This window comes from Folsomia candida, unplaced genomic scaffold (genome assembly GCF_002217175.1).
Source record: "Folsomia candida strain VU population unplaced genomic scaffold, ASM221717v1 Fcan01_Sc035, whole genome shotgun sequence".
Lineage (NCBI taxonomy): Eukaryota > Metazoa > Arthropoda > Collembola > Entomobryomorpha > Isotomidae > Folsomia > Folsomia candida.
In genome coordinates this window covers 1,305,029-1,319,510 of record NW_019091227.1, presented here as the reverse complement: position 1 = coordinate 1,319,510, position 14,482 = coordinate 1,305,029, and positions in this window count along the sequence as shown.

Below are 14,482 nucleotides of genomic sequence, written 5' to 3'. Positions count from 1 at the left end.
CTGAAAAGAGTTGAAAGTATAAAAAATACAAGTTTTACACTATTTGACCTGTATTACAGAGTAAAATTAGTTTACTAATTTATTGTAAGCTTCGGATTAATGCCAAGTCTGCAATCGGCGGCGATTTATGTAATAGATAAAAGTTTTTACCACACTGTTTACACCTAAATTTCTCAATTTACAAACAAACACCAGCGTGGATTTTTTCACTTCATTGTAAGATAGTTGCATATGTGCCCTCTTAGAAATCCAGTATTAAAATAATACCACGCAATAGTATTAATATATAACTCTACTAAAGTGGTATTAATAATTAATACCGTGTAGTAGTAACCAGGGTTTAAAGTTTTACCTTATCCATAGCAATTTTTTATAGACCGGTATAATTTAATACCAAGTGGTGGCAATTTAATACCGACAAATCAATAACTGCATGGCTATACGATATTTCCAACACTGTGCCTGTCGAATTTCTCTAATTAAATTCTTATTAATTTGTAATTAAATCGCGGATCATCCTTTCGTATTTTTTCATATTTTTTTAGGACATTTTTTTGTAATCATGAATTAATTAATTAAATAATTAGACTGTGTTGAAGTTATTCATGATGGTATTTATGTAACCCAGTAAATCTGATCAGATTGGTACAAAATTGTTGCCTTGTAACTTTTGAAGTTAAAAAGAAACAATTGATTTGCTCGGAATGTTAGAAATTGGACAAATTGGATGCCACGTTACAATTTTGTACGTTGTAATGATTATCGGTTTACTTTGTGTAAGATACATAATTTCAGGTTGTTCTATAGTTTATCGTTAATTAGGTTATACGAAGACATGATATTTATACAAATTTCGTAAAACTTCCCTGCGGAAAAAATCTGTGCTTAGAAATATTCGTGCAAAAATAGAAATGGCTAATTAAATTTCTGTATTTTCTTCAGTTTCACATTAACTTTCGCCCACTTTCTCTTCGTTAACGAATCCTATGGCACCGATTTGTTCAATTTCTTGTCCATCCACTATTTTCCGTTTCAATCCAGTTGTGAAATTGTGGCATCGCAGTGTTGTTGATAAAATGGGGATGTCGCCAATTTCGAAATTTTAGAGCAGTTTCAATACTGTTAAAATTATTTAAGTAATTGAATCTACGCCCAAATATCTTCTCAGTAAAATGTTCGTCCTTTTTCTACTTACAATAATCGATGAACAGTAGTGTAGAAAATTTGATTTTTTTTGACGCAATTCATGCAGGCCTTGGTAACCTTATAAAATCCGTAAACTTGCAAACATTTACAAAACTTCACAAATATTTCAAAAGAAAATTGGCTTACACATTTGTAAACTGTGTCTGATCACGGGGGTCTATTTATTTTTTGTAAAAGCTCATAAAATTGATTCACAAAATTTACAAAGTTACTAATGACTGCGTGAATTGCTACATCATTTTGGTTCAAAATTTACAAGGTTTTCCGTACAAAAAAAAACATTCTAGTAGAAAGCATGATGCGTGAAAGTAGGATTTTTTGCTTGCAACTAAAGAATGCCGTTTAAAGTATTATAATATTTTTAAAATGTTTAACAATATCGTATATGAGATTTAACTTCATCATAATGATTCAAATTTACGGTGCCCTTCGTAATTTTGCAAACTCCGTAAATTTTGTAAAATAATTTTCAAAACTTTTACAAAATAAAGACCTTGACCTTGATCTGAGTCGGTATAATTTTAATACCAATTGGTAGCAACGTTAATACCGAGAAATGAATATCTGCCTGACTATAACAGATTTCTAATCATAATTTAAAAAAACAACATTATAATGTTCGCTTCTTTGCTACAAGTTTGGTAAAATATTTATTAAAAATATTTTCGAATTTTTACCGGTGTTTTGCCAAACTTTTTATTTTATCGGTATTACCAGACTTCTAACGATGTACATATTTCAAGGCAGCTTGGGAAGAATGGCGTCTCGACGCGGGTAATTTCCTGACCTGAGCAACTTTACAAAAATTTGTAGCCTAGTTTTCCTCAGAAATATTTGTAAAATTTTGTATAAGTTTACACATTTGTAAAATTCAGCTAATCAAAAGTTAATAAATAATTATTCCTGTTCACTTTTTTCATTCAAAGCTCAGTCATCCTGATTTCTGACTCAAGATTTTCATTCACGTTCAGTGATTTTCTTTCAAACTCATTTCATTTCACTTCATCTGACTTCATTCTTACTTCGCTCCATGTATTAAGCATATGGTGAAAATGAAATGAGTGAGAAATCCTTTCATTCACAGTCCCTCATCTGAAATGACTGAATCTTTCACTCATATTCATTCAAATCACAGGAAGTTCATTTTCATTCATTATCATTCTTTATCATATGATTGAAAGTGAACAGGTATGTAGATAATAAGTAGCGATACATATTCAAAGCACCATAAGCGGACGAAGAACATTAGACACATGAAGATGCAGATCTTTTTCGTTTTGGATTTGCCAAATCCGTGTTTAAATTATTATCGGTGTACAAGTATTTCAAAATTTAAAACGAAATATATCAACGACGCCCTTGATCTGATTGTGAGTAAGGAAAACTTACTCACATTTACGTAAACTTGCCAAGTTTACAAAAAATATAGGCTAATTTTCCTTAAAAATGTTTGTAAGTTTGCGGATTTTACAAAAGTTAGCAAGGAATTTTATTTAATGATAAAAGATGTTAATTAATAGCTAAGAAAATGGAAAAAATAGATACGCGCCAATCGATCTACCTGAAAAATGTGTCAACTGTATTCATGGTTCATTTGTAAAACAATGTCGCCAAAGTTTAACGCGTGTCAAATATAATAAACACGCAGGCCTTGTAAAATCCGTAAATTTGCAGACTTTACAAAATACTAAAAATATTTCTGTGAAAAATTCTACAAGTTTGTAAGTTTTCAGAATTTACGAATTTTACAACGCTACCAAAGCGTGTGAGGATTGCTTTTTCAGTGAGGGTAAGTAGGATACCCTTCATTTTAAAGAACGACGAAATGACGCAGACTTTCCTCTTGTCGTGTTTATAATTTTGCAAAGTTAAATAACAAAATGTAATTAATTCATAGTTAATAGATAATTAATAAAGTTGAAAATACATTCAGAAAGGAGAAACGACCTATATGACGTATATGTAACTTGTGCGGTTCATTTCGTAAAAAAAAATGAGAAGTCGCCGAACTTCATCAAAAATATTTAGGCAATTCACGCAGACTTTGGTAATTTTATAAACTCCGTAAGCTTAAAAACTTTTACACAATGTTGCCAGTATTTCTAAGCAAAACGAGCTTATAAATTTGTGCAAACTCGGATCATGGGCGTCTCTTTGTTTTGTAAAAGTTTGTAAAACTACTTTGCAAAACATAGATTTTACAAAGTTACAAATGACTGGGCGAATTGCCTCAATAAAATAAGCCTAATTTACAAATGAGTTCCACGCTTGACGTATAGCAACCTTGATTTTAACTGAAAATGCAATTATCAAAAGCCCCGAATTATTTACGAACTTTTGTTTACGAATCAAAAAAATTGTAGTTCGTAAATTTCGTAAATGTTCGTAAGTCAAATTTCTTTAAAAATGTATGTAAAAGTTTGTAAGGTTAGAAACCTTACGCAGTTACAAAGGTTGACGTAAGTTCCCTTAATAAATATTTACTCAATCTGAAAATAAGTACGGTGAACAATAAACGGTGAACGATAAACGGTGAACGGTGAAGTTATCTGACAGATATAATTATATATAGTTCGCTTCTAAAAAATAGAGACGTCGTTAAAGTCGATCATATCGAATAAAATCGTAATTAAATGTTTCAAATTAATGAACAAGGATTTCCAATTTGAAATACACTTCTACGATTGTTTCATAACCGGGCTAACAAAACTAGCAATACCTTATCTCAGAATAATATAAAACATATCTTGAAAAAGTAAAAAATTCTAAGGTGAAGAAGTGCACTTAAAAGTACTAAACAAGCTCCCTCCGCTATCCAGATAATTTTACTTCGTCTGGGCTGTCCATTCTATGCAAAAAATATCTGTTGTAATAAAAATAGGTTGCAAATAAGTCGCTCAAAGAGTCACCCAACAAATCTAATAACAATGATTGTCTTGCAATTGTATACAATAGGTTTAAAATATACCGGTTTATCAGTTCATACATTCTGACTTACATGTTCAACTCATGTCATGTTGACGTCGTTATGTAAATAATTAATAAATATTTTGGGACGAATTAACCATTACTCGTATGAATTGCCACCAAATGTGGATATTAACTAATTCAAAAGTTAGCTTTGGACCAAGAAATGAATTCTAACTTATTTTTCTTACGTGACGCCAAAACTGTCTCTGTCGATATTTTTTGCATCCAATATTACTAACATACATATAATTTCATTTTTAATATTGGCAGATATTTTTTGCATAGAATGGGCAGCCCAGGCGAAGTAAAATTATCTGGATAGCGGAGGGAGCTTGTTTAGTACTTTTAAGTGCACTTCTTCACCTTAGAATTTTTTACTTTTTCAAGATATGTTTTATTTAATTCTTTTTTAAGTTTGAATTTTAAAAGCAAATATAGAACATAATCATTATTGCATGTTATTTACAAAGCAACATTTACACCGTTAGGCTTGCGGAACCAATTTAATTCGTTCAAATTTACAGCAAAGGTTTTAAAAGTGTCGATATGCCTAACCCACTTAAATTTGCGCTTTGGCTAATGTGTAAACTTAAAGCTATATATGACACCATTGGGGACAATTAGCGACTTCAAAGGGTCCCTTCACATAAATATTTTCCCACTTCCCGTTTATATTCTTCCCTTAGGTTGTAGGTGCGAGTAGAAATCGCTGTACCAAATTACAACTCGATTTGATAATTTTGAGAAATCAGTATGGGTGACCCCATAGGGTCCCTCCAGATTAAAATTTTTCCTATCTGAATTCATATTCTTCCATTAGAAGCCACTAACAATCTGTATGCCAAATTTCAGCTTTCTATTACAATTTTGAAATCTGGTGAATAGCACCCCACCCACTTAGCTGACCACGGGTAAATCATTTGACCGACTTCGCCCACCTTCGAACTCGTTTCCTAACTTTGTCCAATATGAATATGGCAAAATTGCAAGGCTATCGTATTCACATGACGGTCCCATAAGCCCGGGCACGGGCTAAAAGTATAAATTACTCCATGGCGAGGGTGTAACTATATAGTTACTATATAGCAACCACTCGGAAATTTTCGTTATAGGGAAAAGTCGCTGGTTTCTCAACCAATTGACCCAATTCCTGTTTCCCCTTATAGGAAAGTGGGGGCGATCTTTCATAAATTTAGATACCCAGCTATGTAGGTAGTCTCCTTCATACTTAAATTGCGAAACGCAACCATTCACCACCATCAAAACTTTTTTCTGGGAGGTCATATCGAAAAATCCCTTTCAATAGCACTAGATTATGTCCGTAATTGATTTTTTGCTCTCTTTATTTTTTTCTCTAAAACGCACCCCCTTGGCTGTAGGCGGCGGTCAAGGTTTTCGAAGGGGGAGGTGAATGCATACTAAGGTGTAAATGTAACCATAGTTTTTTTACCTCACCTTAGAATTAGGTATGTAGTTATTTTCTAGAAAATGAAACGTCGTCAAAGTCTATCATGGCGACTAACATGATAATGAAATTTATCGGAATAAATGGGCAAGGATTTACAATTTATTTTTGTAATTTTTGAAATTAGGATATTTTTCGTTTTATTAGTGATAGAAAATCCTTTGCAAAGTTTATTATCATTTGAAGTAACACGAGGGAAAATTCCATATAAAATTTTTGTCTCAAATTTATCTGTCTTTTCAAGCTTCATTAATCTTGTCAATTAACCTCTTTCGTACTACTGATTTTTAAAGAAAATTTCTCTTGCGTATTTCTCTTGTCGCTTTAATAATTACACCTGATAGAAGCCAATTAAAATTTTCATGCTTTCCTATAATAGAAGGAATATTTATTTCAACCAGTTTCCTAGTTTCTGAGCTTTTTTACGAAAAACAGGAGAAATCCACTTTTTAACGTTGGTCGGTATAGAGAAAATTCCACAATTTTCGGAGAAAAATATTTTTAAAATCCTTTTTTTGCCATCGAGTTTTCCACAAAATAGCGAAGAAATATTCTAACTTTTGAGAAATTTTGATGTCAGGGTAATTTATGCAGTACACACATTTGTGTATTTCGTCCTCAACGGAAAATAAAATACAAAACAATGTGTGTACTTCGTCCTTAAGAAGTTAAAAATTAATCTCTCCTGTGACATTACTTTGCTCATTTTGTTTGTTTGTTTAGCATTTATTCATGTGTTATTTCTCAATCAGTACATGAAATGACTGGTTTTCATCAAGTAACACGAAAAAAATAGGAGAAGAAAGATTTACAAAGAAAGATTAGAAAGTCTTATGTCAGAAGCCACACTATTTTTAATCTTCAAAGTTTAAGCATCCGATATCGCTGAAACATCTTGACGCCAAATAAAATATTTCTTAATATGCAACATAATAATTCTTGATAAGAGGTGCGTCGTTTACTTGTCTCAAATGGTAATGGTACGATGTTAGTCAAGCAGGTATGCAGGTACATATTTCTCGGTATTAAAGTTGCTACCGGTTGGTATTAAAATTATATATACCGGTACAAATAAATTTGCTATCGATACGGGAACACTTTAATACCCACAGCAATTACTACACGGTACTGCTTATAATTACCATTTTGGTAAAAGTCATATACGAATACCGCTTAGTAATATTTTGATATTGAATTTCTAAGAGTGTAGGTTGATGGATTTTATTTGTTCGCTGCATATGTATGTATGTAGATTCGAGCGATTGTCTTCGTAAAAATTGCCTTTTTTACTTATTAGAGAAGATTGCTACGTTCTTAGGAGAACGGTATTCATTCATTACCGAACGGAGTGTAGAGATGCCTTAGCACTATTTTTAACAGTGTAGCCGGGTAAATTTATTGTGAAATTAGAGAAAGATTTTATCCTAAATTAAATAAATGGCTCTTATGCATTGTAAATTAAGTAATTTGTAACAAATTAGCAGTATATCGTTGTGATAATTTTAAATTTTGATTGTTATAAATTCAGCGGAAACATAAATTCGAATATATTTCGTCCCATTAGTGAAAACATTCCAGTTCAAACTTTATTGGACGCAATTGTATAAACTGTTTTGATTTTCTTTGTATACTTTTTAATTCGCCTAAACCGCCAGATTTCATTGGTATCCATGTTTTTCTCTCGTATTTGCTAGAATTACAAATAATGAAGTGAGTTTTTATCTAAATCTTAACTGGAAGAATTTGACGCTAAATTAATTACTTTCTAAACTACTTCAGCGCAGTAACCTTGTCAGATGTCTGAGACTTTATGTACCTTGAATTAAATTTCATTTTTAGATTGTTCCCTGCAAGAAATGAAATTGTAGATCATAATTTTTCACGTGTTATAAAAATAAATTGTTGGGACTACTTGTCACACTCAGTTCACATTTTTGCCAACTTTAACATACATAAACAGTTACAGTTTTAGTGTAAAACTACGAGATTTTTTGGGAGGACTTCGACGTCAGTAATGTTTATTGCAAATTTTTTAATAGCTGACAAACCAGAACAGATTCTTGATCCATTTGCGTACAAATCATAAATTTACAAATATTACGGAGAGAAATTCGCGTGCTTGATAAAGCACCTAACTCACCTCTTTTACATTAAAAAAATTTTCCAAAACTGGAAATTAGATAATTTCACACAGGTTTTGGTAAATTTTATGAAATTACAAATTTGCTACAAAATTTTGCAAATATTTGAGAGGAAAAATAACCTTACAAATTTTTGCAAACTTACTCAGATCTTTTTACGTTGTAAGAGTTTATACCTAAAATTAGTTTACAAAATTTGCGGATTTTATAAAGTTACCAAGCAATGTATGGATTGACTCAATAATTTACTATTTCGTGTTAGTTTACGATGGGGCAGGTTTTGACAATATTGTAAAATCCGTAAATTTTTTTTACAAACTGTTAAAAAATAAAAGGCGCCCTTCATCTGAGCAACTTCACACAAATTTGTCAGCTAATTTTCCTCAGAAATATTTGTAAAATTTGTAAAAGTTTATAGAATTCAACTAACTAAAAATTAATAGATAGTCAGTAACGATAAACGTTCCAAGTACTCTAAACAAGCTAGCAAACCTGCAAGTGACGTAGACGAATCTTTATCTTTATGAATTTACAAGTCAAATCCGTCTCTAAATTATTATCGGTATGAAAATATTTCAAAATTTTACAAAAGATAAAAGACGCTCTTGATCTGATTGTGAGTAAGTTTACGAAAATTTGTCGACTAATTTCCCTTAAAAATATTTCTAAATGTTTACAGATTTTACAAAGTTACCAAGGCCGGCGTAAATTGGTAATTTGCTTGAAGATGATCAATGGGAACTTATAAAATCCGTAAAATCCTAAACTTTTACATAATTTTACATTAAGAAAATTAGCTTACAAATTTTGTAAACTTAATCACAATACAATCAAGGAAGGACTAATAAAAATTCTTATAATTATTTTTCAAAATTTACTAATTTTATAAGGTAACCAATCAATGTGTAAATTGCCTCAATATAAAATTGAATAAAAAAATAACCATTCCAATCACTCTTAACTATTTTCATTCGTTTGGTACGTACAAAGTTGGGTGCGACGTTGCCACGTTCTCTTTCGCTCGCTCTCTCTCTCTCTTCCCTCCCCACCTTCTCAGTCGGCAATGGCAACCTTGCATTTTACACATCAGAATATGTATGCCCATTCCCAAGTACCCTTCCCTTCTTTACATGTACTACTCATGCTGGCGACTGTATTATAAAAGTGCAGTTTTTTAGTTAAAAAATGATCACAATATGTTGAACAAATACTATCCCTACTTACAAAACTGAAAATTAAATTGCAAAAAAGTATAAAATTGCAAAAAACCTGAAAAATAAAGTGCGAAAAAAGTATAAACTAGGCTTGCATAAAGCTTAAAATAAAATTGCAAAAACATTTAACATAAAATTTCAAAAAAGCCTAAAATTAAATTTCGAAAAAAGTATAAAATGAAATTGCAAAAGGCTGAAAATAAAATTCCGAAAAAACTGAAAATTCAATTTCGAAAAAAGCTTAAAATAAAATTGCAAAAAAGCTTAACCTAAAATTTAAAAAAGCCTAAAATTAAATTTTGAAAAGTATAAAATGAAATTGCAAAAAGCTGAAAATAAAATTCCGAAAAAAACAGAAAATTAAATTCTGAAAAAAGTATAAAATGAAATTGCAAAAAAAACTGTAAAATAAAATTATAAAGATGTTTAAATTAAAATTGCAAAAGGCGCAAAATAAAATTGCAAAAAATTTCAAAATAAAATTGCCAAAAAGGTTTAAAATAAAATTGCAAAATAAATTTTCTAAATAGCTTAAAATATAATTTTCCTATAAGCTTAAATCAGAATTGCATGCATGCATTTAGTATACATATTACATACATATGTACATCTATATGAACATGCATTGCTTTTCGTACTGATATTCAGGGTAAGGAAAACCCCGGGGTTTTGCTATTGAAAACCCACACCCAGGGGTTTTACCTGGGTTTTGCTGGTAGTTGGGGTAGGCGGGGTAGAAGGAGTTTTGGGGGCAAACGGATTCAGTACCTCATGTATTATGTAATGAAAACAATCTACTTTTTAGTACGCAATCATAGCGAGGCGCAAAGCGCCGGGGGTGTAGCTCGTCATTTTTATTTTATGTAGAACTGTTCCGCAACGAATAATTGTGCCGATTTGGGAACATTTATATCTTCAGGAAAACCCGTTTTTGACATTGAGTCCACTGACGAATACACGGAAACTAGTTTTCTTCGGAACGTTTGTCCCTTGGTAGAAGAAACGGATATCTTTCTTTTAAAAAAATGCCGAAATGACGCAGACTTTTCTTGTGTCGTGTTTGTGATTTTTGCGAATTATTTAAATGATAAAATGTAATTAATTATAGTGGCGAGCAAATTAAATTGTACGGTAGAAAAAGTATTCTATCTCGCACATTGACGAAGATAAGGGCTTGAAAATTTGCAAGGTAGTACCCCAGATTGTCGTGGATGCCGTTCCTGTTTTTAAAAAATCTCAAAAAGGTCAAATGTCACAATTTTTTACACTAAAGCCATTTTTCAAATCTTACAGTGATTTTTTTCCTTGGAGGTTTTATTTTTTAATCGATAGCTCAACTCAATGTGAACATCTTGATATCTTGAAAAGTTTAACATTGCGCTTATGGGAGAATTGGTAAAATTCGCAAAATTTGTTTTTCAAAAGTTCATAACTTTCTTAAAAAAATCGTAGAGAACTGAACAAAATATTAACTTTATAAAATCCACAAACTCCGTAAATTTACAGACTTTAAAAATTTTGCAAATGTTTCTGAGGAAAATTCATAGTATTAAAATGGAAAAAATTAGCACAGAACGAACGAGCTATCTAAGAAATGTTTAAATTATTAATGTGTTCATTTCTGTAAGAAAATAAGACGTCGCCAAAGTTTAACGCATATCAAACAAAATAATTCCGGCCTTGGTAACCTTGTAAAATCCGCAAATTTCGTAAACTTACATACTTTTAAAAATTTTACCAAAATTTCTCTGGGAAATTCTACAAGTTTGTAAGTTTTCAGAATTTAAGAATTTTGTAACGTTACCAAAGCCTGCGTGAATTGCCTCAATGTCAAGGAAACGAGGATATCTTTCATTTTAAAGAATGACTCAGATTTTTCTTGTGTCGTATTTCTAATTTTTAAGAAGTTAAATACTAAAATGCAATTAATTAATAGTTAATAAAGTTGGAAATACATGCCCACCAACAACAAAATATGCAAAATATCTTAGGTATATTTTAATTGTGTTGTTCATATCTAAAATTTGAGACGTCGCCGAAGTTCATCATATCAAATTAAACAATCATTGAGGCTTTGTGGTAATTTTGTAAAATCCGTAAGCTTACAACGTTTTGCAAAATTTTAAAAATATTCCTAAGAAAAATTAGCTTATAAATTTTTGTAAACCTTCTAATATCCTGGGAGTCTCTTTATTTTGTAAAAGTTTGTAAAATTACTTTCTTAAACCTACCGGTTTCTCAAAGTTACAAATGACTGGGGGAATTGCCTCAATAAAATAAGCCTAATTAATAAATAGTTAATAAAGATGACGTTGATATACATTGTTAAAAATCTGGTAAAGTCACATAGATACTCCGTACTGGTATTAATTTGGTAATAATTTCCTACCGAATTGGTAGTAAATTGTTCTTGAGTGGTAAATTTTTCATTACCACAACATTACTGAACGGTAATGCCCATAAATACCAGCGCCGGTAGAGTCACATATGTACCCCGGTCGGTAATGATTTAACACCAGTTTTCTAAGAGTGTAGTGCCAGAGGAGGCATTAAATCTGATTAATATGGTATGTATGAAGTTCGTTTTTAGAAAATAAAAACGTCGCCAAGGTTCATCACACAAAATAAAACAAATATTGAAGCACTTCACGATGGCTTAGGTAATTTTATAAAATCCCTAAGCTTACAAACTTTTACACAATATTGCAAATATTTCTAAGCAAACGATCTTATAAATTTGTACAAACTTGTTCAGATCATGATTATTTTGTAAAAGTTTGTAAAATTACTTTAGAAAATTTACCGATTTTGCAAAGGTACAAATGACTGGGTGAATTGCCTCAATAAAATAAGCTCAATTAATAAACGACGGCCACGTCAAGTTTGTACCTGCGTTAGGTTTGTAAGTTTACACACGCTTGGCATATCTCAACCTTGGTGTTAACTAAAAATGCAATTATCAATGCTCCGAACTATTTACAAATTTTCATGTTTACGAGCCAAAAACATTGTAGTTTTTTTAATTTCGTAAATGTTCATAGGTCAAATTTCCTTAGACATGTATGTAAAGTTTGCAAAGTTACGAACCTTAAGCAGTTACAAAGGTTGACGTAATTGTCTGCGAGAAGTTACCTGAGAAATATAGTAAAATATGCTCGCTCCTAAAAAAAACAGAAACGTCGTTAAAATCTATCATACTTAATAAAATAGTAATGAAATGAATCGAATTAAAAAACAATGATTTTCAATTTGCATGAAATTTTATAAAACTTTTGGATAATTTTTTGTTGCAAGTGATCAAATCGTAAAATCCTTTCCTTAATTTGTTATCATTCGAAAGAACACAAGGGAAAGTTCCATATCAAATTTTTCTCCTAAATTGATCTCCTTTTCACGCTTCATTAATTTCCAGTGTGACATTACTTGACTCATTTTGAAAAATCTTCTGTTAGAGGTCAATTTTTTATTCTTTAAAATTTAAACTCCAAAATTGCTGAAAGCTCGTGTCACTAAATAAAATATTTGTTAATAAGGCGACAGGAAATTAATGATTTAAGGTGGGTCGATGGTGAAAATTCCAGTTTCCTGTGTCAACTGGTAATACAATGTTGGTCAGGCAGGTATTGATTTCTCGGTATTAAAGTTGCAACCGCTTGGTATTAAAATTATACAAGAGAGTAAAAATTTACTACAGATATGGGAAACCTTTAATACCAAGTTATGTATTACTACACTGTATTACTTATAAATACTACTTACAAATAAACAACTACTTTGGTAAAGCCATATATGAACACCTGTCGGTACTATTTTAATACTGGATTTCTAAGAGCGTATACTGATAGAAATCTGGTATAGTCATGCAGGTATTGTTTTCTCAGTATTAAAGTTGCTACCGCGTCGTATAAAAATTATACCGGTCCCTAAAAATTTCTAACCAATACAATAAAACTGTAATACCGAACTGTTACTGCACGGTGTAATTAATTATCAATACCACTTTGGGAGAGTCCTACATGAATGAATAGCCTTGGTATTATTTTAATACTGGATTTCCAAGAGTGTAGATTTATGGATTTTATTTATTTGTTACATATTTATGTAGATTTGAGCGATTGTCCTCATAATATGGTTACATAAATTCGACTAAATTTCGTCACCTTATTAAAGAATTTGAATTTTAAAGAATTTTTAAACAATTTAAAAAGCGATAGACTTTGACGCCAAATTAAACATTTTCCAGACTACCTCACAGCTGAAACCTTGAAGATGCAAACGCAAGCAATCGATTAAATTTTGTTTGTAGATTGTTCGCTGCAAAAAATAAAATTTTCATAATTTTCATGTTATAAAAATAAATTGTTGGGACTATTGGTGCACCCAATTCGAGCTAAAAATTTGTGCAAACTTTCTCAATTTTAAAATAAATAGTTTTACTGCAAAACCACGAGATTTTCGGAAGGACTTCAACGTCAGTAATGTTTGTGACAAATTTTATAACTTGCTAATACAACCGAAGATCCATAATCCGATACATAGCGTTTAAAAGTTTACAAGTATTACGAAGGGAAATTACATAGAATCATTAATTTTATTTCATTAAAAAATTCACGGAAACTCGGATTTTGAAATCAATTTGCGCGATTTACAAGTTAAATATGCCAAGTTTAAGTGTGAATATTTATGCACACCGAGAAAATTCAGGTATTTTGATCTACAAGAAATGCAAGGCGCAAGAAATTAGGTCCCGCCACTATACTTCGTACGGCGCATGCGCATGGCTAGATGGAGCACATTTCCTCCACTTTCTCCCAGTTTCTTGCACCTCGCATTTCTTGTAGCAAACCCGCAAGAAACGAAACAATGCTCTCAGTGCATTAGTAACTGGTTAGCTTTAACGACAGATTTAATAATTTTTCAAAGAGTAGGTTTCACTCAATGATTTTAGATGAATTTGTTTGATGTTGAATTGAATGTTTCCATTGTAACAATTGGATTTTGAACGAATTAAAAAAATCCATTATTTATGAAATCGCTACGTTAAAGGCTAAAGGAAACAAAAACAGGTATAAGGTTAAAATAATTCAGATGTTTTAAAATTTGAAGTGAATTTTCCAAATTTACAAATGCTAAATCCTTCAAAATTTAACAACCAAGAAATCCACAATTTAGGAAAAAATCATGAAAAAACAACGCTTTACGAGACAAATGTTTTCAATATTTAATCACAATTAGATAATCCATTTCACATTACATACATGTCACATAGTTACTTATTTTAAATATCTGACAAATTAATTTGCACGAGTTTTCTTAATTTTTGCAAGTATTTTCGTAATCCAATCCTACATTAATTTAAGTAGATCTTAAATATTTACCAAATTTGTTAACAATATATGTATCAATTTTTCATAAATCACAAATTGGCAATGATTTCGCATAAGTTACACATTTCGAAAAGAGACAATATTTATTAACTAATTCAT